Source organism: Tenrec ecaudatus, chromosome 11 (genome assembly GCF_050624435.1).
Source record: "Tenrec ecaudatus isolate mTenEca1 chromosome 11, mTenEca1.hap1, whole genome shotgun sequence".
NCBI classification, from domain to species: Eukaryota; Metazoa; Chordata; class Mammalia; order Afrosoricida; family Tenrecidae; genus Tenrec; species Tenrec ecaudatus.
This window is the reverse complement of record NC_134540.1, coordinates 97,732,789-97,756,019: the sequence shown is the minus strand read 5'-3', so window position 1 is coordinate 97,756,019 and position 23,231 is coordinate 97,732,789.

Here is a 23,231-nt window from a genome sequence, read left to right as displayed (position 1 = left end):
ATCAGAGTCTGCTCTCCTGTGAAGGACACATTGGAGAAAAACAATAGCATCATCTTCAATATCCAAAAGATAATTTCAAGATTTATTTTGTGAAGTACAATCTTGTCAGTGATATACCTGTAAGAAAAATAGTCAATATGAATGCTTTTCAAATTTCTGAACTAATTAATAATGCCAAAGTTGAAAACATTTGATATTTTTAATGAATTACAGGATCTGAAACTGACCAAGCATGCACTATATTTTGTTGATAAATACCAGTGATTGAAACTCAAAAGCTTGACAAATATGGCCTTGCTGACAATGACTCCTGAGCTTGCATGATACAATTTTTCAAAATCAACAACTGTTCAATTTTAAATATCATTTTAACAACATAAATGATGAATCTATACCTTTACATGCAGAGCTTTATATACATACAGAATGGGAATTGTATACATACAGAAATCAGATTGACTACATTTGTGTGAGAGATGGCAGACACTCAATAGCATCCTAAGAGCAAAGCTAGAGGATGATTGTGTAACAGGTCATCAATTGTTCATATACAAGTTCAACTTGAAGCTTAAAATAATAAAACAAGTTCACCAGAGTCAGTGTATTACTTTGACTGTTCTCATCTATACTTAGCAACCACCTCAAGAATAGATTTGATACAAAATTAAAAACCAGATGGGATATGAAATGACATTAAGGACACCGCACATGAAGAAATGGGAAGACCATTAAACAGAAAATAAATAACAAAAAAAATCAGAATTAAAAGACTAAAAAAAGTCAGAAGAGACACAAATATGGGAGGAATAATGGAATAAAACTGCTGACTATACAATTTCAAAGAAGAAACAGTATCATAATGAAAGGTGCAAAGTATTAGAGTTCAAATGCAAGAAGGGAAGAAAATGCAGGCCTTTCTAATGTGGAAAACAATGAAGAAACACCTCTAGCCATATGAAGGACTTTGTGGGCAAACTAGCGAAGGGCACAGGAGGTATCGCAAGAAGAGGGAAAAAACAGTCACTGAGGTAAAACCAATTTGTCAGCCTTCAACCATTTTGAGAAGTAGAATGTGAAAAACAACGACAGCAGCAACCCAACCCTGTGGTACTTAAGTCAAATTGTTCCACAAACATTGGTGAAAAATAAAGTTTCAGGAATTGATGAAATACCAATCAAAATGTTATGACATAATGCTGGATGTACTCTTCCTTAATGCCAAGAATTTTGCCCACCAATGAGCAGATATTCATAACTGTGCCTTTTGTGAAGAAAAGTTATTCATGAGAATATGAAAATTCAAGCAGTATTTTACACAAGTCAATTTTTGCTTAAAATAATTAACAAATGTTACAGTAGCACATCAGAAAGAACTACCTGGAAGTCCTAGATGGATTCAAAAGAATCTAGAATGAAGGATACCACTGCTGATGTCTGATGGATCTTGGCTGACAATAGAAATTATCAGAATATTTCAATGACTATACAAAGGCATTTAACTGTTTAGAATATGAAAATTATGACAGACATTGCAAAGACTATAAATTCCAGAATATCTAACTCAGGTCATGCTGAACCTGTATAGACCAAGAGGATACTGCTTGGCTTAAAATCGGAAAAGCTGTTGCCTTAGGGTTTTATTTTTTTACCATATTTATTCAATCTGTATACTGAACAAATACTCTGAAAGGCTGAACAATAGCAAGAAAACTGTGTCATCAGGATTGGATAAAGATTCATTAACAACTTACCTTATGCAGAAGACACAACCTCCAATGCTGACATTTAAAATGAGTCGATTTGGTTAGCACTTATCAATCAATTTCAAGGACTGCAGTCTTCAGTATGAGCTACTACCCAACACAACAGTCCTCACAGTTGGGCAAATTAACACATCATAATAAAGAAGGAAAATACTGAAGTTGTCAAAGATGACATTATAGCTGGATCCACAGCTAATGTCAATGGAAGCAGGACTTAGGATATCAAAAGATATATTGCATTGGGCAAATCTGTTGCACAAGACTTTCTACAGGGTTGAAATGCAAACATTCCTCTTGAGAACCAAAGAACAGCTGATCTAAAGCATTTTCAATGACTTATTATGCATAAGAAAATTACACAATGAATAAAGAGACTAGAGAAGAATTGATGCATCTGAATTATGGTATTGATAAAAATTATTTAATGTATCATGAACTTGCAGGAGAATGAGTACATCTGGCTTTGAAGAAGTACAGCCAGACTGTTCCTTAGAAGCCAGGATGGTCAGACTTTGTCTCTTATTCTTTGGACAGGTTATCATGAGGGACCATTCCTGGGAGGAGAAAGGGACCAGTCCCTGGAGGAGAAAGGACTTATGGTTGGAAGAAAGAGAATGAGCCAAAAAATAAATAAACCCAACAAAAAAAATCACTCATGGGAATTATATTGATAGTGCCTGCAAAAATAGATGCAAGCATATCAATAGTTTTGATGATAACACAAGACTAGGAATTACTTTATTTTGTGCTACATTGGACCATTAGGAGTCAACTGCCAAACACATAGCATCAATTCCATTAGTAATTATGGATAGATTTTTTTAATCAATGAATAAATAAATGCTTTCATATATATCTGTGTACATGAGATTATACTTCCTATGTCTTCATTAATGAATCTTTTATCAAATTTACCAATGTCTTTAACCAAAATTACCAATTTTGTTTCACATGGAACCAGTGGTGGTTATAGATTCTTCAAAAAGGTAAGAATAACCAGGAAAAAGTAATTACTTTAATTTCTTACTTAAATCATTTGACATTTAGGCAAATGAGAGAAATAATAAACTTAATGGATTGCCATAGGCTTAAATGAAAATTTAAACCTAGGTTGAAAAAAAAAGTGAATTGTACAACATCTGACAGATAATATTATTTGTAATGTCATCTGTGAACTAGAAGAAACGTAACATGTATATGATAGAAGAGTTTTACCACCTGGACCACGTTTCACATTAGGAAATTTCAAAAGCATACTGACTCTTTTGGTCTCTTCCATCACTGATTATTTAATGTCTCCCCATAAACATAAAACTGTATACTTTACAGCTATAGGGCCATCCTGCATTCTTAAATACCAAGGAAGACAGATTTAGTTTTCTCCAGATAAATAGAAAAGCACACTTAGTTTGCAGATGTGAAGGAAAAGCCTACAATAAAATTTATATCATCCCGAACTGTTAACACAATAGGATGTGGAAAATCATTATCAAAGTATCAAGGAATGAATGTGAAGAAATATTCTCAAACCCTTTCAAACTCATTGGGGCAAAGAGATTTTTAAATTAACAATAAAATGTTGTTTTTTTTTCCCCTTTGTCCTGTCACATGTGAGTAACTATTATGCTACTTACTATTCAGTGGTGTGTTAGACAGGGTTCTCTAGAGAAACAAAACCAGAATTAAAAAAATATATATATATATATATATATAAAACAGAAGAAATAACCAGTTAATTAAATTATAAAGCAGTACAAATGACTCAGTGCAGCTCACTCTCGTGGGACAGTTGTGAGACACTGGCAGTCCTTCAATTCTTGAGGGCAGCCAGGCAGTCCTCTGTAGAGCAATTCAGGCTATCCAGGCACAGGCAGCAAACAGCAAGCAGGTCACCAACAGTCAGCCAGATGACAGGGTCCAACAGTCCCCAAGGTCAAGTGATATAAATTCCAATGGTGTGGTGAAGCAAGTCTTGAAGAAACTTCAAATTACAGCGACACAGTTCATGGGTTAGGTGTCCCACATATAGTGTAGCTTGCAAATTGAGGCAAAGAACAAGCAAGGCAGCCGCACATTGGTCTCATGATCAAAGAGCAAGAGACAAGAAAGGCGAGGTTCACGGAGCCATTTATCTCTCCACCCTTCAATTAATCCCACATGTGTTTATTGACCAGGTTGGCACAATAAACTCACTACCTCAAGTGATGGCATTCAGTCTTAATCTCTCTATTTGGCGTTCATGATGCCTTTTTAAAATTTAATGTAATTCAATTTTTTGGCTTGACAATTTATGGTGCTTCCTGTTACATAGACATAGAATCAAATGCTCAGCCACTAAGTTTTTCAGAGCATTGACTGGTAACAAGAGAGTGGTATCTTTGAGTTCTTAGAAGGCCAATACGCATTCAAAGGAGGTGGCCCTCCTTAAGGTTAAAAAAAAATATGGCAGGATTAAATTGGTACCTAATAGAAGTAATGGTTTTCAAGGGAGGAGAATTTTAAAACATGTTCCTCTATCACCACCTGAACTACTAGGAAAACCTTTTCTGGAGTTGTGTGGTTTTGGAGTGCCGTACTAAAAAGTGATAAAGACATTTCAGGAGCCTTGTGTCCTCTGCGCTGTTCTTTTCCAGTCAGTCTCCCTGTGGATTTTCTCTGGACCCCACCGCACTCTGCAGAAAACAACAATTACACATCCATGTGTGAGAAATGCCTCCGTGACTGTGGACAAGATTATGGGAAATTGCTTTTCTGTTGTTGGCTTTTTGGGAACCCTTTGGTGGGAGCCAGGGGGCAAAAGGAATCCAGAATCGAATGAGTTAGAAACATTATATGTTTAATTTCTATGAAACCTTGTGCGCCTTGATCTACAAACACATTTTTGAGGCTGCAAAGCTCTGTTGCTACATGAGTTTGCTTGGTGAGGTCAGTCACCCTGTCCCTCTCATGTAGACAATACTGTGGGCAATATATTTAACTCACACAAATTTACCCCACAGGAAAATCAATGCTTTTTTTTTTGGTCATGCCAACCTAGTTATTTTTCTTTAATGATCTGGGGCTAACTACACATGGTCTAACAATGTTCACTAGAAATAGATGAACTCGGCCTTTCAGTGGATGTGAGCTGCTTCCAAAGTTGGTTAGGAAGACAAAAGGCTGCCACACAAAAGGTTTCCCCCACTCTTGAGTGCCTTTGAGCTGCTTTTCAGCCCTCCATCCAGTGACAACCTCAGAGCTTGTGATTGATCTGAGAACCTGTACACTTGGATGCCTTGAATGTGTTTGTCTTGGTTGCCCCGGCATCTATTTTGCATTCAGGGCCGATATTTGCGACTTCATCATATCCATGTCCTGCCACTGGATACAGAAGCGCTTTGTTCTGCCTCTTTTCATATTGCAGGAGTTTTTCCTCGGGGTTGCTTCTTGTTCTCAAACATGAAAATGTGCGAAGCATAAAACTCCAGCTGTGAATACTTACCTCCCTGCAGTGTTAAAAAGTTCAATATACAAAACACCTGGTTTCAAGTAAAATGTACATCAAGATATACGGCAAAGAGACAGATTTAATATACCCCATAGGGCCCTTAGGCGGTTTGAAAATTAAAGACACAACACACTTTTTTTCTTTTCTTTTTTCCTCTTTTTTTTTTAACATGAAGCTTTACTACTTTACAAATAATGGACCAATCACCGCCATACAGTTGAAGAGAGAGCTGCAGGAAAAGGAGGGAAGGATCATTGTCATGTAAATGAACGTCACACTCACACATTCATTGCTCAGACACATTATAAATGTATTCACTCCTGGCCAGGAACTTCATTTTACAAGTGACATACGTGACTGAACACCTCCGTGATTTAAATTCTGTTGGGAATAGTAGCTCTTTTAACTTCATTGACCTATTAAACGTTCATTATCAATATAATTTATTTACTAGGAGATGAAAGTGGTAAACTGGCCATTATAAGTGGAGGAACCAGCATGTCTCCTTCCTTGCAGAAATTCTAAAATAGTGAGAAATGATTAGCATAGTGAGAAATCTAAGTAATTAAATAAATATTTTTATTCAGTGGTCTTCAATTCTTCAAAAGCTAAAGTTTAAAACTTTTAGATACAGAAAGTATGGCAAAACATCATGAGGTGAGGAATATGGATGGCAGGAGATATTTGCAGAGTATTTCTTAAAACTTATTGAGAATAAAATATCTTTAATATGTTGTTTTTCTTTATTTTTAAATTTCTATTTCCATGTGAAAATAAAAAAGTGTGTATCCCTACCAATTATGGTAAGTGTATTTGCAAGTGTAAAAGGATTACTTTCAGCGAGGTGTATAATGTGTTCACAAGAGTGTTCCAGGAGCTACAAGAGAATTTAGTTTCAGAGTTTCCACTAACCTTTCATCCCAATCCAAACTTTGCACTCTGATCTAGCCTCTTGCCAGCTTTTTTGACCTCTATATCCTAGGTTATTTCAGAACCAGTTTCTATTTAAAGACAGAAACAACTCTCAGTAATAAATTGCTATATAGCATTCATTTATAATGATAATTTCTCATATTCCACAACTAAAATAGAGGGGGGAAAAGGCCTAAATTTGGCACTCATTAATACTCAAAAACATCAGAAAAGGAGTTGTTACAATGTTCAATTCAGTTGAAATACTTTGGAGGAGGATAGCAATAATAGTTGTTCACTTTGAAGAATGTAATTAATGCCACTGAATTACGCATGAAGAATTTTCTTTTTTTTAATGCATGAAACTTTGGGCCCGAACTGCTGGATCCACATCTTCAAGTTGGTCGTGTTTTCATGGTTCTTGAGCAATAAGAGTGCTACCATTCCCTTATCCATAAAATAGAGATATAATTAATGTCAATGTCACCATATGTTGAAGTGTATAAAATGACAATGCGAGAAAAGTGCTTAGAAGGGTGCCTGTTAATATAATATCACGATCAGGTATTAAATAATAGAGTTCTTACTATGGCTACTATTCTTAAACATTGCTTTTAATAAACTCCTAGAATATACATTATCTGAGCAATCTACCCCAACGTTTTGATTCTAGCATATTTATCCTATGGTTTAGTTGCTGTGCTGGGCCGCTAACTGCAAGTTCAGGTTGCTTGAAAAGATCAATGAGCCTCCTGGACAAGGATGGAGCTTTGGACCCCTGTGAAGAGTGAGAGCCTCTGAGACTCCCAGGGCCCATTCTACTCTGTCCTCTCTAGTCACTACGAGTTGGAATGCACTCGATGGCAGTGAATTTGGCTTTAGAAGTCTTTAGTCAGAATATTTATCAAAAATAAGCAATAAACAAATTAGAATTAAACATAAATATTGTACTGATACATTTATTCAGCACAAAGTATTCACATATCAGGGTAAATTAGTAAGTCTTATTACATAATAATAGAAACATTTTGTTTCTCCCTTCCCTGATACCGATGGCTCAAATATAAAGTAAATTTTTAGAAAATAATGATGGCAAATATACAAATATGCTTAATAAAATTGGTGAATGGATTATTATAAGAGCTGTAAGAGGCCCCAATAAAATGATCTTTAAAAACAAGACAATAATAACCTTTACAAAATTTTTGAAAATATCAAAATTTCTATTTAACATTTCTTTTTTTTAATTCTGTGAACAAGTTTTAATAGCAAAAGAAGTAAAACAAGGTTAAGTGCAGCAATGGGGGGTGGGGTGGAGAGCTATTTCTCCTTCCCCCTATGGTGTCATTACACCTTCCATAGGTGGGTGGGCCCAGGATGCAGGATGGACCCCCCCCATGCCCAGTGTTATCTAACATTTCTTAAGATGTAAAGACAGATTCTCAAATAAGTGTGTAACTAATGAAGAGTGTTTCTACACTTCCATATCTAATAGTTTAAGAATACCTGCAAATTTCTCCTCCAAGATTTACCTTAGTTTCCTAGAAATTCTGCTGCACAATGGTATGCAGTGAGTGTGGTTTTAAAGAACAGAATTGTCAAAGATCTGGAGGTGGGAGGGCTGGAGTCAGAACTCAGGGTCTCACAAGCCTGTGATTTCTCGATTGGTTCCAGAGAAAGCATCTTCCTAACCCATTTGAGTTTCAGAAGCCTAGGGCAGTTGTTTGCATTTCTTGGTCTTAGTGTGTAGACAGATTTTCTTATGAGACCTTCTCCCTCTGACGTGGTACTTCTCTCTATTTGATACAGCACTATTCAGTGATTAGCACTCATTCTCTTCTGATGCAACATCTTTACTTCAACGCATAACCTCTGCAAGGAAAGGCCCTATTTCCCAAATCATGGTCATCATCACAGATGCAGAGGTTAGAACTGGACCATATCTTACTGAGGGATCTAGTGTAATCTATAACAAGGTTACATGGATATTTGGGAGATATGCAACCCTTGCAGATTCTGTTGAGAGACGAAAAGCAACTACTAACTAGTTTTACAATATCCATTATATGGGAATCAGCACATAAATCCAGAAATTGTTCTTTGTTAATTTTCAAAGACCTCTACATTAAGTGTGACTTACATAATTTTTTATAACATAATTGTAATTTGAGAAATTTGTTAACATTTTCTAAGTTCTAATGTATTTTTGAAAATTTATAATGACTCAAACTGGAATAGTTTAGTCAAACAACAATAAACCTGAAATAATCACATGTTATTGATTGAAATATTTTGGTGGGAAATTTATAGAACCATAAGATATTATACCTAGGAAATACAAATCATTTCATTTAACAGCTTATGATTTGACTTATGATTTTAAGCATTATTCTGTTGATAAGTAACAAAAAAAGTTTCAAATAAAAAGCAAGGAATTCACTTCTCACTCATCTTGGAAGGTTGGTGATACATGAGAGATTTTTTTCTTATTTTGATGTTCTTTTCTATACTTAATCTTTCTTGCAAAATTAAGTCCTGAAGCAGCAAAGAAAAAAAAGTTACATAAGTATTAACTCTCCACGAACTTTATTTTAGATTAATAGGTACAGATCCCTTGCTACCCTGACACATCAATCATAAGCAAAAAGCATTTCAGAGTATTTTATTACATAATAAAAGAACACTTGATTTAAGGGCAAGAAGCGTCTTATTATATTTCATATAGTTAAAAATCAATAAGAGTTTTGCACTTTTTAACTGATAGCAGCATTGCTACATCCTGTTGAATTGTTTCTGCTCTGTTGTATATAGCAGTCCTGTGTACAACAAAACAAAGCTGTCTAGTCCTGTACCATCCACACAATAGTTGCTACGTTTGAATCCATTGTTGATGCCAGTTAATCGATCCATGTGGTTAAAATTGTTCTCTTTCTCACTGATCTCTGCATTACTAAGTATGAGACCCTTCTCTGGGAACTAGACCTACCTGTTAACATGCTCACAGTTACATGAGTTAGTTAACAAGCTCATGAGGCAAAGTCTCTCAATCCTCACTTTCTTTTCTTCTTCAAGGAGTCAGACTGACTTTACAGCAACAAGTTTTCTCACTAATAATTTTATATTTAGTTTTGTGTTTCTTCCCTAGGTAAAGAATATAAAATATTGATTATTTTAACCTTGATATTCCAGTTTTAAAAAGAGGACAAATTAGTCCTCTGATGATGTATAATACTGTTCCTGAGCTCTGTCCATTGATTAGTTGTGCACCCAGAAACCATTGATAATAACTCAAATTCTGGCTTAATATTACAATTTTAAGTAGTATCAAAACCAGAAAATCTCATTCTATCTGTAATGTCAGAGGAGTAAGAGAGAGGCAGGCAGCTTGAGGTGTCCTTTTCTATACATCTATTTTCAAGTACATTATGGAATGTCTATTCAGGAAGCTTTGGCTAATATGAAAATACAAGGGACTTGAGGTAGAGAAAATAACTATTATGTTTCCAACTTCTATGGGTTTATTTGGTTAAGCTGTTTTCTCTGTTTCCATCTTCACCTTCTCTGCACCTTACTTTTTCCAAAAGGATTATTAATGAGTTTTGTAGCTTAGACATCATACATTTTCAAATGTATCACAAGAATCTTCAAATAATGATCATCTAGTCACCTCTTTTCTCTATGAATAATATTGAAGCTGAGCTGCACAGAAATGACTTTTACTGCTATTATTAGAGAAATTTTATTTCTTAGTAGCTTGATTTGATCTTGGAGAACTTTACAAAATTGATATTTGAAAAGAATATATTTTGGAATCAGGCCACTACACTGGGAGCCCATTCACAATCTCTACAGGCACCTTGATGCTTCCCCAAGCTGTTGCAAACAGAAATTGGATTACGCTATAGTTGTCACTTAAACTCACAGTGAAAATAGTCTGATTAATATCAGCCTGCCACTGGGCTTCTAAACTGTTCTATTTTGCCATTAGTCAAAGTAATAAGGTGCAACTTGTTTAATATAACATATGGACAAACAAATACTTAACAAAGCCTTATTAAACCTCATTGCTAGATAACAATAGAACTTAAATATCAGTGATGGCATACATCAATATAAGGACCAAGCAAATGTCCGCTGTAAAATATGACATAGTTTGAATGTGAACTCACTATAATTTTAATTATTTTAAATTTTAAGTAGCAATGAAATTATTAGTTTATGCATTCTGTTAAGAAGGACAGATATGTCAGGGATCTTCAAAAATTCATGGGAAAAGTCCATTATCTTTGAATTCCACTTTCCATGAAATTTTTGAAATATACATAAGTATTATTACTCTATGTATATAAATGGGTAGAATTCCTTTGCTCTCTGAGGATATTTTTCAGCCTTGCTAACTCTGTTATAAGGAGATGAATGCAGAAGGTCCACTGGGATGCAGTATGCTTTGGAGATAGATGGAGAAAATATGAAAGACAGATATGCACTTAGTAGGAGATGGTTCACTTTGGGATGGCAATTGAGACCACAGAAAGTTATGAACTTGAGATGACCTTCAAGAAATGTCACAGTTTTTGGCAAAGCAGCTGAGTCTATATTTTCCCACATCCTCTATTAATTGGCGATGGACCACCTATATGGAATGCATGTAAACTTGGCTGAAACCATTGTCTGTAACTGAAGGCAGTATCCACTGAGTGGCCCATCTGTGTTCCCTCAGCCACCAGCCATTATGGCACGTGAAGACTGGATGTGCCAGACTTGAAGAGAGTATCTGCAGAGTTATGCAGTATCTATATCTGCAGAGTTGTGCAGTATCTGCTGCATAGTTGTACAGTAACTATCTTAAAATACAACATCTGCAGAGTTTGAGTCTATTCCAGTAGTTCATAATCCGTTTGGTCTCCTCAAAGGAAACCTTGTTACTAGGCAAAGTGTGAAATTTAACACTTGATAGCATGGATAACCTGGGAATTCCTCATACCTGTTCTCACAGTCTGGAGAATGCTGACTCCCACTCTTTTTCTGTGAAGATCAAACATCTATGACTTAAGGAAACAATCTTGGGGGACTCTAATTCTATCTTATGGTTGATCAATCAATCTTAAGAATTTTGTTGCTATATAAGCTCATGTGATGCCTGTAGGGCGAGCAAGACCCACAGTGCTTCTCGTTACTACGTTTTGAAGTTCAGGTCTGATTGCTCCATAAACCATTCAAACATTTCAGTTGCACTTACCCCTGGTGTGGCCAGCACCTGTCATCTATGCTTAGTCAAGCCTATGACATATACACCAGCTAAAACCCCGTTTGCAGGCCTCATTCTTTACCCGTTCTCTCCCACAGTTGTATAGAAAGGAGGACAATCATTCCAAGTGGTCTCAGACCCAGAAACCCTGGAACACTGACCATTTTTAACACACCAGCTGGCTAGAGCCTACCCACAGAAGTGTCAGCACCAAGATTCCCTGGGATATGAGGGATTTGAGGTTGCAAAGAGGTCTGGGGGCTTGAGGAACATGTCTGAGAATAATGCGTTTGGCTCCTTGGAGAGATGCTGTTGCTTGAATCAGTGCAGTGGTCACTCGACATGTTGCTTTCCCACAAAGGCATATTTGTGTACTTCAGAGTAAACCAACACATCCAATCTCATCTCCAACTTTGACAAGCTGTTGCCATATGTAATCTGTGCGCTTGCTTAGCTCGCAGTGGTCACAGACTTGCTAACTTTCCAAGGAACAGATGATAAGTTTCAGATGCTTAAGAGCTATAATCAAGGCCGGGCAGCGCTGTGGCTGATGTGGTGTGGCTGTGAGGATAGGTACACGAATGACTTGAGTGCAGGGGTATTGGGTTGCTGGTGGTTGAGCGGCTTGAAGAATGAGCGTATGCTTTATTCATCTTTCCTTCCTACCGCCGCACATGAAAAATGCTGTCAGGGTAAAACATTTTTGTGTGTGTGCTGAGAAAACATGGCCTGTCTTTTGAACCTTTGTTGCTTCTTCTCTAAAACGGCTCAAGTTGTTGGAAAAATGTGACTCTGGCAGTCCTGAAAGAAGGGCATCTGGGGGGAACTAGGCAGTACAAGGCTGTGCACCTGTGCGAATGCAATAAATCTTGGTTGACTGACTGACGAGTGTATACAATACTTCATATCGTTCTACTAAGGATCAAGTGATGGACTACATAATTTTGTAAGGTCCATTCCAACTCAATAATTCTGTTTGCGTTTTCTCAAAGATGAAATGTGATACTGAGAACTATAATATTACCTGTTTCCTCAGGTGAACTTTAATACATGATGCATGACATATTATGCGTTCTACCAAGCACACATGTAGATGGCCCTTTTATTAATAAACATGGTCATGATGCCATTTTGTCACCATGGGTCAAGTGTCTCACCTCATGAGCTAAATAATAACTCTGAAGAAAGTGCCGTCTCATATGCTTACTTCAAAGCAGCTCTGTTATTGCTGCTTCTCATCCATCAGCATAGCTTAGGTGATGCCTCTTTGGCAGTACTTTTGGCAAGAACCTTAATAAATGACAATAGGATCTTTCAGAGTGAAAAGTCACCCTAAGTTTATATTTAAGAGGCACCGTAGTAAATATTGCTCCTTTTGTTAATCTCTTACATTGTCCCTTATTTCCCTTCACCCCCTTTCTGTTCCTACACACTTTTTATAGCAACTTTAAACCCAAGTAATACATGAACGCATATACATCTATATATAAACATACATTTATACCTACTGTGTTAGTCTGGGTACATTAGATAAACAAATCCACAGAAACTCATATGTATAAGAGAGAGTTTTATATAAAGGGTAAGTGCACATAAAGAAAGCATCCAAACCCAGTGCTGTCCAAGCCCATAAGTCTAACATTAACCCGTATATCCGACACCAATCCACAAAATCCTCCTCCATCTCACAAAATGCACACAATGATGCCGACTGCAGGAGGAAAGCCGAGTGAGTGTGTAAGCATCTCAGCGCTGGCAGGGGTTTCCACACGGCTGTTCCGGCACCCAGGGCTGCCTCAGGGTAGGTCATTGTGGCTTCTCCTTGGGGATGTCTTGCAGGAAGTGAGCCTTGCCAGCTGAAGCAGGGGACTGGCTAAGGCAGCTGCACCCTGGTCCGACAATCAGAAAGCAAGAGACCAGAGAACTAGAAAGGCAAGACTTGCCAAGCCATTTATCCCTCCACCCTTCAACTAACCCCACATGTGCTTATTGGCCAGGTTGGCACAATAAACTAACTACTTGACCTATTTATAAATATAAGTTGATAATATGCTGTGTATCAAGTATCTCAGATCCTAATCTATAAAGTTAAATACCATGAATATTTTCACCACATATATAATTTTTCCACTTTGGGGGGTTTATGAATGTTTTCAATCTAGCTTTCCCTTCACAGCTAGTTTTTAATAGTCTATGCTTTAGATGTTCACTGGACAACTCAGGGGGAACTTTTATCACTACACAGTCACTAGCGAGTATAACATAGTCTGTGTGCAAAAGCGGTTAGTTATCTTCATTCTTTATCAACATTTTCTGATAATTCCTATAATTTCTAGCTAGGGGTTTCTTTTCTCGATTTCTTGAAGAGTTATCTATTTCCTTCGTTGGCTAAGTCTTTGGATGCCTTAGTAGGAGTATTTCTGCATAGTTCTTAAAACACATCTTTCTTCTCAACTCCCATGCTCCCTTTGGGGTTTTCACTGTGCATCTTGTCCATAGGGAGCACCTGGATAGCCTTTATTTAAAGTGTGTCCACTACAAATATTCCTTCTGAAACCCAGTTCTTCTAATTCTTATCGATTTCTTGTGATATATCACACATTATCATATGCATTGAGGATCTTAAAATAATTAAAACACCTTTTCTGTATCTGACACCTTTTCTGTATCTGGAGTCTTTTTTTTTTTTTTTTTGCATTTGTTTCTATCCCCAAGGCCAATAATGCCTAGTGGATAGCTCTATGTCATTCTTTCTAGGTACCATAGGGTTGATTTCAAATCATCATCACCTGAACTGATACAGTAGGAGTACTCCATAAGAATTTCTAGGCAGTAATTTTTTTTAAACAATAATTTTATCGGGGACATTGACAATTCTTATCACAATCCATACATCCATCCATTGTGTCAAGCACACCTGCACATTTATTCCCATCATAATTCTCAAAACATTTTCTCCCCACCTGAGCCCCCAGTATCAACTCCTCATTTCTCCCCACCCCCACTTTTCCTCCCTCCCTCATCCTTGATAATTTATAAATTATTATTTTTTCATGTCTCACACAGCCTGATGTCTCCCTACACGCACTTTTCTGTTGTCCATCCCTCAGGGAGGGGATTGTATGTAGATCATTGTGATCGGTTCCCCCTTTCTCCTCTTCCTTGTACTTCCCCTCCTGGTATTTCTACTCTCATTTTTGGTCTGAGGAGTTTATCTGTCCTGGATTCCCTGTTTCCAGTTCTGATCTGTACCAGTGTACATCCTCCGGTCTAGCTGGCTTTGTAAGATAGATTGGGATCATGATAGTGAGGGTGCTGCAGGGAGGAAGCATTTAAGAAATAGAGGAAAGTTGTACCCTATACACTCATGTATAAGTCAAGTTTTCCAGCACATTTTTTCAAAATAATTAAATCATTGTCTTGGGGGCTTGTAAACTCTTATCACAATCCATACATACATCCATTGTGTCAAGCCATTTTGTACATTTGTTTCCCTCATAATTTTCAAAACATTTGCTTCCTACTCGAGTATTTGGTATCAGTTCCTCATTTCTCCCCCTCCCTCCCTCCCTCCCAATGAACTCTTGATAATTTATAAATTATTATTATTTTGTCATATCTTACACTGTCCAACATTTCCCTTCACCCACTTCTCTGCTGTCTGTCCCCCAGGGAGGACATTATTTGTAGATCCTTGTAACATATCCCCCCTTTCTCCCTCATGTTCCCTCCTCCCTCCCCATATCACCACTCACACCACTGATCTTAAGGGGTTCATTTGTCCTGGATTCCCTGTGCTTCCAGTTCCTATCTGTACCAGTGTACATCCTCCATCCTCCAGTCCAGCCAGATTTGTAAGGTAGAATTGGGATCATGACAGTGGGCGGGCATGGGGGAGGAAGCTTTCAAGAACTAGATGAAAATTGTACATTTTCATCATTGCTACCCTGAACCCTGGCTGGCTTCTCTCCTCCCCGAGACCCTTCTGCAAGGGGATGTTCAATTGCCCACAGATGGGCCCTGGATCCCCACTCTGCACTCCCCCTAATTCATCTAATTTTGGTCTTTGATGCCTGATACCTTATCCCTTCGATACTTTCTGATCACACAGCCTGGTGAGCTTCTTCCATGTGGGCTTTATTGCTTCTGAGCTAGAAGGCCACTTGTTTAACTTCAAGCTTTTAAGACCCCAGATGCTATATGTTTTGATAACTGGGCACCATCAGGTCTCCTACACCCTCCTCGCCATTTTTCCCTTTTCCCTGGGTTTGTTAACACCCACTTTCTTTTCCCTGCCTCCCCCTCTCCCATGTCCCACAGGTCTGTCAGTCCCATTTTCAATCTCTGGACTAAAATTTTTATGGAATTTACTCATGGCTGTATTTGGGCTATTGCAGTATTTGTTGTTATTAATTTTCTTCAATTTCAACCTGAATTTACATATGAGCACTGATAATCTGTTCTCCAATCTGCCCATGGCCTCATTTTGACTTCTGATATTGAGCTTCTCTATCATCTCTTCCTACATATGTAGTCAGTTTGAATTTCTCCATTGTTTGTCCCACAGATATGATTAATTTAATTTGTCTATATATTCTGTCTGGAGAATACCATATATATTATTGTCTTTTGCTTTTTGAAAAATGTCCTTGAACAAGTGGTTGGTTTTGCACAATTTTACCATGACCTTTGTTTCTGTCACTGAGACCATATTTCCCAACTACTTTTGCTTCCTGTTTGTTTCCAACTTCTGCATTCCAATGGCTAATACTCATCAATACAGATTTGATTACATGTTTGCTCAATTCCAGACTAAAGACTTTGGTAGAAATCTTCAATTTCTCCATCACTACCTTTGTTGATTGGTTCACAGTAGTTGTTTTGATTGCCTTTCCTTGAAGGTGGATAGCTATAACCTTATCAAAATTTTAATACTTCAAGCTAGTTCTTGAAATGTCCTTTTGGGCAAATAATGAAATATCACTTCTCTTGATTGTGTCATTCCAGGTGCAGTAAACCATACGATTTTCAAAATGGTCAATACCAGTCCGTTTCAGCTAATGCTTAGCTTATCTATCTTTATGTGCTCTAATTCATCTTTTGTGACTCCAATTTTCTGAGATTCATATTTCCTACATTGAAGATGCAATTATTCGTAGACTTCTGCAGCTCCTTCTCATTTTAGTTGTGCTTCATCAGCAAATGAAGGCTCCGCAGGCTTTCCTCACACAAGAGTGGATGGATGTTCCATTCGTCTCATCATGGTTGACTCTACTTCAAGAAAGCAGCCCCTCCTCACTCACATTTTGAATGCCTTCTTCCCTAAAGGGACCCTCCTCTAACATTGTCTCTGACATTTTTTTTTTACTTCCATTCATTAGTCCTTCAAATCTGACAATGTTTTAAAACTACGCATAACGTTTTCAGTGGCTACGCTCTGAAGTAGGCAGTTGATTCCTTCTGCAGAATCTGTTCTTAGCCTGGAAGCTCTGCTGGGTCATGTCTATTTTGCATTTGCCTTATCTTTGGCATACGTTCCAGCATCACAGAAGCTTATACACCAGCACGGTGTGACAGACTGACAGATAAGTGGCAATACTCAGCTACACATCATTTCCAAACAAATGCATTATTCAAGTGTGACAATCTTGGGTCAATAATCTTGGGGACTTCAATAACTGGATTGTTTGAGAGTTTAATGTTTTCTTCTACATTTTCACCCTTTCTCTTATGGACCATTTAGTTTGGCCCTGATCAGAATGTTGGGAATGTTAGCTAGACACCGTCTACTTCTGTACTCAAGGTAAAGAAGGATGTATTTTTTTCATAAAGCAAATGACTTCTATAGAATCTATAGATTCTGTCTGTGTTTTGAGGGATTCCTTCTTTATTTTTCCTTTCAGATGACGAGATCCCAATGTCTCATAGCCAGTTTTAAGCTTTAACTACTCTTTACACTACTCGCCATGCTAGGATATAGCTTCTCAACTGTAAGAGCTCGATTATTCCAACTGAGAAATCCAGCTGTCCCATGAGACAATGACTCTAAGCCTTCAAAAGAAAAGTGATCATATCTTTAGGCGATTGGTTTTGTCTAATTAGTATCAGCAACTGCAACCATCTCAATCCCTCCTTATGGATGTGGTTGCAAAATTATGTATCATGTACCATTTGCCATTTCATCATTTCCTTTTGTGAAGAGTTTATTGACATCAATTACATTAGTCACAATTACACTAGTCAAGTTGTGCACACCATCCACATTGAGTGTCCCCTTTCCATCATCATAGGCAAAAAAGCAATGACTACCCAGGTAATACCTCCAAAATATAACCACTAATAATAATTGACCTTGGAATATTTACCAAAACCCTTTTAACAGTGTAAGAATTATATTTGAGTCCTGATTTTGAACATTAACGTTTTAGAAAACACTTTTGAGGTTATATACCATGTCTCCTTACTCTCTTACTTTCTTGAAAAAAATGCATGTTAAATTATGTATCCACTTTTATAGCAACTGATTTAAACTCTTCTTAACAGAATCTGGTAGAAAGCAGTGGAAATGACAACTCCTGATATATATATATATCCTTAAAGGCTTCTTTTCTCAGATGCTGAATTCACCATGATGTTATCTACAAACATATTTAAGTCATGTTCTATGAAATTAACTACAAAATGACTTTAAACTTTAGTCTCAAGGCGAACTTTAAAAACATACCTGAGTATTTAGTAGTTAGAATTCTCCAAAATCATGATACGAATGCTGAATTTATATTGCTTTAAAATTTGAGACGGTTAAGATATTTGAGTTAAAAGATCCTAGTGTTTATCACCTTTAATAATAAATTCATATTCCAAATTCCATACGTGAGCAAAGAATTAATCTTACTGAAAAGCCGTATGCTCTAAGCATAACTTCCCCCTCAGATGGAACACTAGGAATCTGGGGGCATTGGGCAAGGGGCATCCTTTAATCTGTGTTTCCTCCCAGAAACCAGGGCTGAAGATTGGGGGATAAAGGCACTTAAGCCTATCAGATGTATAATGCCTTTATACATTTCCCCCCCCCCCTTACCAACCCTGTAAATAGCTGTACTATTTTAAAGCAGCAGTATCGTGTCAAGCTTCACGTAAGGTCATACTAACCAGCTCAAAACTCTCTGCTAGCTTCACAAAACCAATACTTCAGATAATTATTAGATTAGTTGTATAATTCAGATGAAGTGTGCTTTGGGGTGTTAACCAGTTCAGATTTAAAATGTACGGAAATGGAGAAATGAAAAGTCTAATTGCACAAACCATGATGTGTAGATAGCCTTGGGTAGTTTAGTCAAGGAGATAAAACTTCTCTATACGAGTGGCCCTCTGGGCATACAAATAACTGAGAGGGCCTCAGTTCCTCTTTCCCAGAAGCTTGCAGGACACCTGCAAGCAGTTGTCTCTGGGTCATTATTTGCCTGGCTATCATTGGTGTATGACTGCGTCTCAGCCCTCTTGATATGCTTATTTCAATTAAGACCATTCATGCTAAAGGCTAAGGCCATTTTCACTGACTCTTTCCACTACATTGATAGCCACATTCAAAAACAAAATGTGGAGTTTCGGAGACGAAATGTCCAAAGTACCCTTCCAGCATTATCATTCTTACGCAAATTAAGTTCATGAAAGCTGGCATGGAATGGATGGTCATTATTTCATGCAAAGGTAGCACAAAGTCCTACTCTTCTCTAGCTTTTACAGTCATTAAAGTCAAAGCTAACAAATACCACTGCCATCTTACTTCCAGGACAATTACTGCACTTGGATAAAATATACTCACAGCTCTTTCCCAGAAAAGGCAATGTCTGAAATGCAGTCTCATACTAATCAAAAGCAATTCTGGACAGAAAACACTTTTTTATGAATAATATAATTTTTCTCTATTATACTGGAGACAGAGTGGGATGCTGGCATTCAGAGAGAAGTACTAAGTTTTGAAAGTAATTTACGCCACATAAAATACATGCTTAGTTAGAAAACAAAGTTCATTAAGGTAGCTTAACTATGAAACAAATGAGGAAATAGTTGCAAAATAGAACATTTTATCTTTATGGGTTCTACACCCTCACTTTTTCTGGAATTGTGACCAGAAAAAAATAACTAAATTCCAGTGTATTCAAAAATGGTTCTTGAAAGAATTATTAGGTGCTATGTATAATATTTCATGTTTAACTGTCTTCAAGTTGTAAGAATTTAGAAAGGCATAGTTACCTTCAATTTTATTAAAAAGAAAACAGAACAAAAATACTGCTCCAGAAACTTAAAATCGAAACAAGAAGGGCTGTTCGCCCTGCCCTTTACATGGACTGCAAGACTGCCTTTCTGGATACTCTCTGAGTAAAAGCTTGGCACATCGCACTCCTTCCATTACCTCACACATCACCTATCTTTTCCTTTCTCTCTTACTGCAATTTTTTTCTTCAAATTTTTTTGGAAAGGGCCAAAAGGGGAATAATTAATCATTAGTTCTGCATTTTAAATCTCAAAATGTGAAAAATTTTAATATGCTTATTTTCTTTAAAATTCTCTTACTATTTAATTGAATTAGCCAGTCATTGCTATTAATAATATAACTTCTGTGACTAATCTAATTGCTGTCAATAAGTTCTAGGTTTGTTTGCCAACAATTTAATCCCTCAGGGAGATTTTGTTGTTATGTTTGTGTTCAAACATGGGAGTGACTAGTGTCAGACCCAAATATGTAAATTCTATTATGTCCATCGTTATCATTCCTAATTTTTTGTTGTTTGTTTTGGAGAGAAAACAAAGGCATAGAATGTCCCAAATCAAACTTATATCAATTGAGTAGATTCAGATTCATAGAAATCTCATAGGATGAAGTAGCTATGGTTTCTGAGGTGATGGGGCTTTAGGAGAGCACACTGCCTCATTTTTCTTCTACAGAGTAGCTAATGAGTTTGAACCACTGACCTTGTGGTTGGTAAATCAATGCTTAATCCATTGCCCCACCAAAGTTCTGATTCTCCAGAGAAAGGTTCACTAATGTGGTTTAGATGAAGAAGAAAGTGCTTCTGGACTCAATATACCATCACATTTCATGTCTTTAATCTTTATTCAGGAGAGGTTCTCAAAGGACACTGCTGCCCCACTGTGATCTTCATATTAAGATGTGATAGGAGTAAAGTTTGTTATTATCCTCATTGCAAAAATTAAATATTAGAAATTGAGAGAGATTACGTGACATACTGATTGTAGATTCAAAATATAGAATTTTTATAAATTAGTAGTTTTTCCTGTCTTACTTGCAATATAACCCTATTTTTTATCTGTGATGTTGGAAAATCAGTATTTTATGGATATTATATAATTACTTGGAATATTAGAAAATCATTACTGAGCTCACATTATTTTATGTACAATTCCACCCTACACTGCTTGAATACTAATAGGCTTTGGAAGAATTAAATACTAAAACAATTACATGAAAAGGGTAAATAAAATTTAAATATTGATATTTCCAAGTTAAAGGAAGTTGTATTTTTCTGTGGTCAAAAATAGCATGTGGACCAGATATGACGACTCTTTTGCAGGAGTATTCAGAGTGAGACTTGCAATAAATCTACCATATTTTAGAGTAAAAATATTCACAGATTGGTATGAATCAATAATTGATTTCTGTGTCGTTATTATGATGGGAAAATCATTATGCACACTAATATAATATCTTTGTTAAATGAGAAAAAAAAATCTTCCCCCAAAACATGGCCCTATTATGTGTGAACATGACTATAGAAAACTAAACCCAGAAGGCCAAATATTTACCCCAAGTTATTTCTATTGGTTAAGGTTATATCCTATATTATGGCAATTTTATAATATTTGACTAGTTTATTGCTCAAATATGCCATCTTTCTAGTCACTTAGCCTAACTATATCATAAATCATATCTATCAATGTGCTTGCTGTCATCAAATCTGCGCCAGCCAATAGAAACTCTATGTCCAAAAGAAGAACGCACAGCCTGGTCTAGGTCCAGCTTCAGTCTAATGGTCACTGAGATACCAGAGCTTTTTGTTGCAGCCGCTGTTTCATTACATCTCACTGGGAGCCTTCTTTTCTGTTCCCTGTCTGCTTGATCAAGAATGACGCCCTTCTCCACGACCTGGTCCTTCCCTGTGAAATGACCAAAGAAAATTTTATCATCCTCAATTGTCCAAAGGATTCCAATTGTGTTTCTTCCAAGACAGATTTGTTTGTTTTGTCAGTACATGGTCCTTTCAATATTCTTCACCAACATTGTAATTGAAATCTACCTACTCTTCTTTGGTATTCTTTATTGACTGTTCACTCTTCATCTACTTTTGAAGTGACTGAAAATACCCTGATATGGGTTAGGCACACTATAGACCTCAAAGAGGTTTCTTTGCTTTCTAACACTAAAGAAATGTTATGCTGTACATTTGCCCAAGAAGTACGTCACTTAGTTTCTTGACTGCTACTTTTAGTGGCATTGTCAATCCAATTAAAATGCTATCCTTTGGAACTTTCATATTTTCTTTGTTTAATTACACTACACAGGAATTGATCTCTCCCTCACTGCCCGTCAGTAGACGCTGACTCATAGTGACCCTACAGGACTGGGCAGAATTGCCCATGTGGACTTTCAAGAAAGTAACACTTCACGGGAATTGTCAGATTCAGCCTTTTCCCATGGAGCAGCGGCTACGTTCAAACTGCTGACCTTGCAGTTAGGAGCCCGCGATGCCACCAGGGCTGCTTGCAGGAAATGCATAGAGGGTGTTGTATACATTATTAAACTTAAAAGAAATAATATCTATAAGACTATCTAAGACATAAAGGGATTCTATGTTCATTTGCATACACACAAAGAGGCTTCCTACTTCACCTCAATCTTCCACATAATATCACATATAACTCAACGATACTTAGCAATAATAAAAATGAGAGTTGAAGTTGTATTGTTTTAATGGGCAGTAAATTATTGGAAGTCAAGGAATGTTTGACTAAGAATAATAACAAGTCTTTATTAATATTTTCTATGTGGTTCATAACACAAAGTTTTCTTTATATATTGATCTTCTTTATCTATAGCCCCAATGTTTCCCCTTCCTTATAGTTTGTGTAGGAAGCCCAGGATTCAATCGAGTGAATATTGCATTCATTCATCACTGTATCAGGAAGGGTTCACTTAAAATATCAGAATTTATGGGGACAAGATAACAGGAACTAAATCTTGCATAATTGCAGGGAAAGCTGAGATGAGGAAACTTTGGCAGGCAAGTAAGATCAGAAAAGAATTCCCTCTACAACCACATAGGCAACAATTATCCTGAGACTGTGAAGGAAGTCTAGAGAGTCCTCTCTGGGAAGCTAAATCTCTGGCAAGCTAAGGTCTTTGTGTGATTATGACTCTGTTGGTCTGTAGTCAGTTTTTGATGGCAAGCTTAGGATTCTTGTTCAGTAGAGTCAGCAGAGAGCAAGCTGGGGTCTATCAGAGGAGAGCAAGCACAAGAAAGAGACCATCAAACATTTTGTTTTATCGATCATTAATACTGGCACCGTGGTTTAAGTGTTGGGCTAAAACCGATAAGTCATGGTCAAATTCATCAGCTCCTCTAAGGGAGACTCATGACTCTGTGTACTTCTGGAAGGATATACAGCATCAGAAACCTTATTTGCCAGCTCTTTCTATTGTATAGGCTTGTGATAAGTCAGAATTTGCTAGAGACCAGTGGGTTTGTGTTTTGCTTTGGCCATTGATCTCAGTATAGTTACCTTTAGAAAATAAGTATGG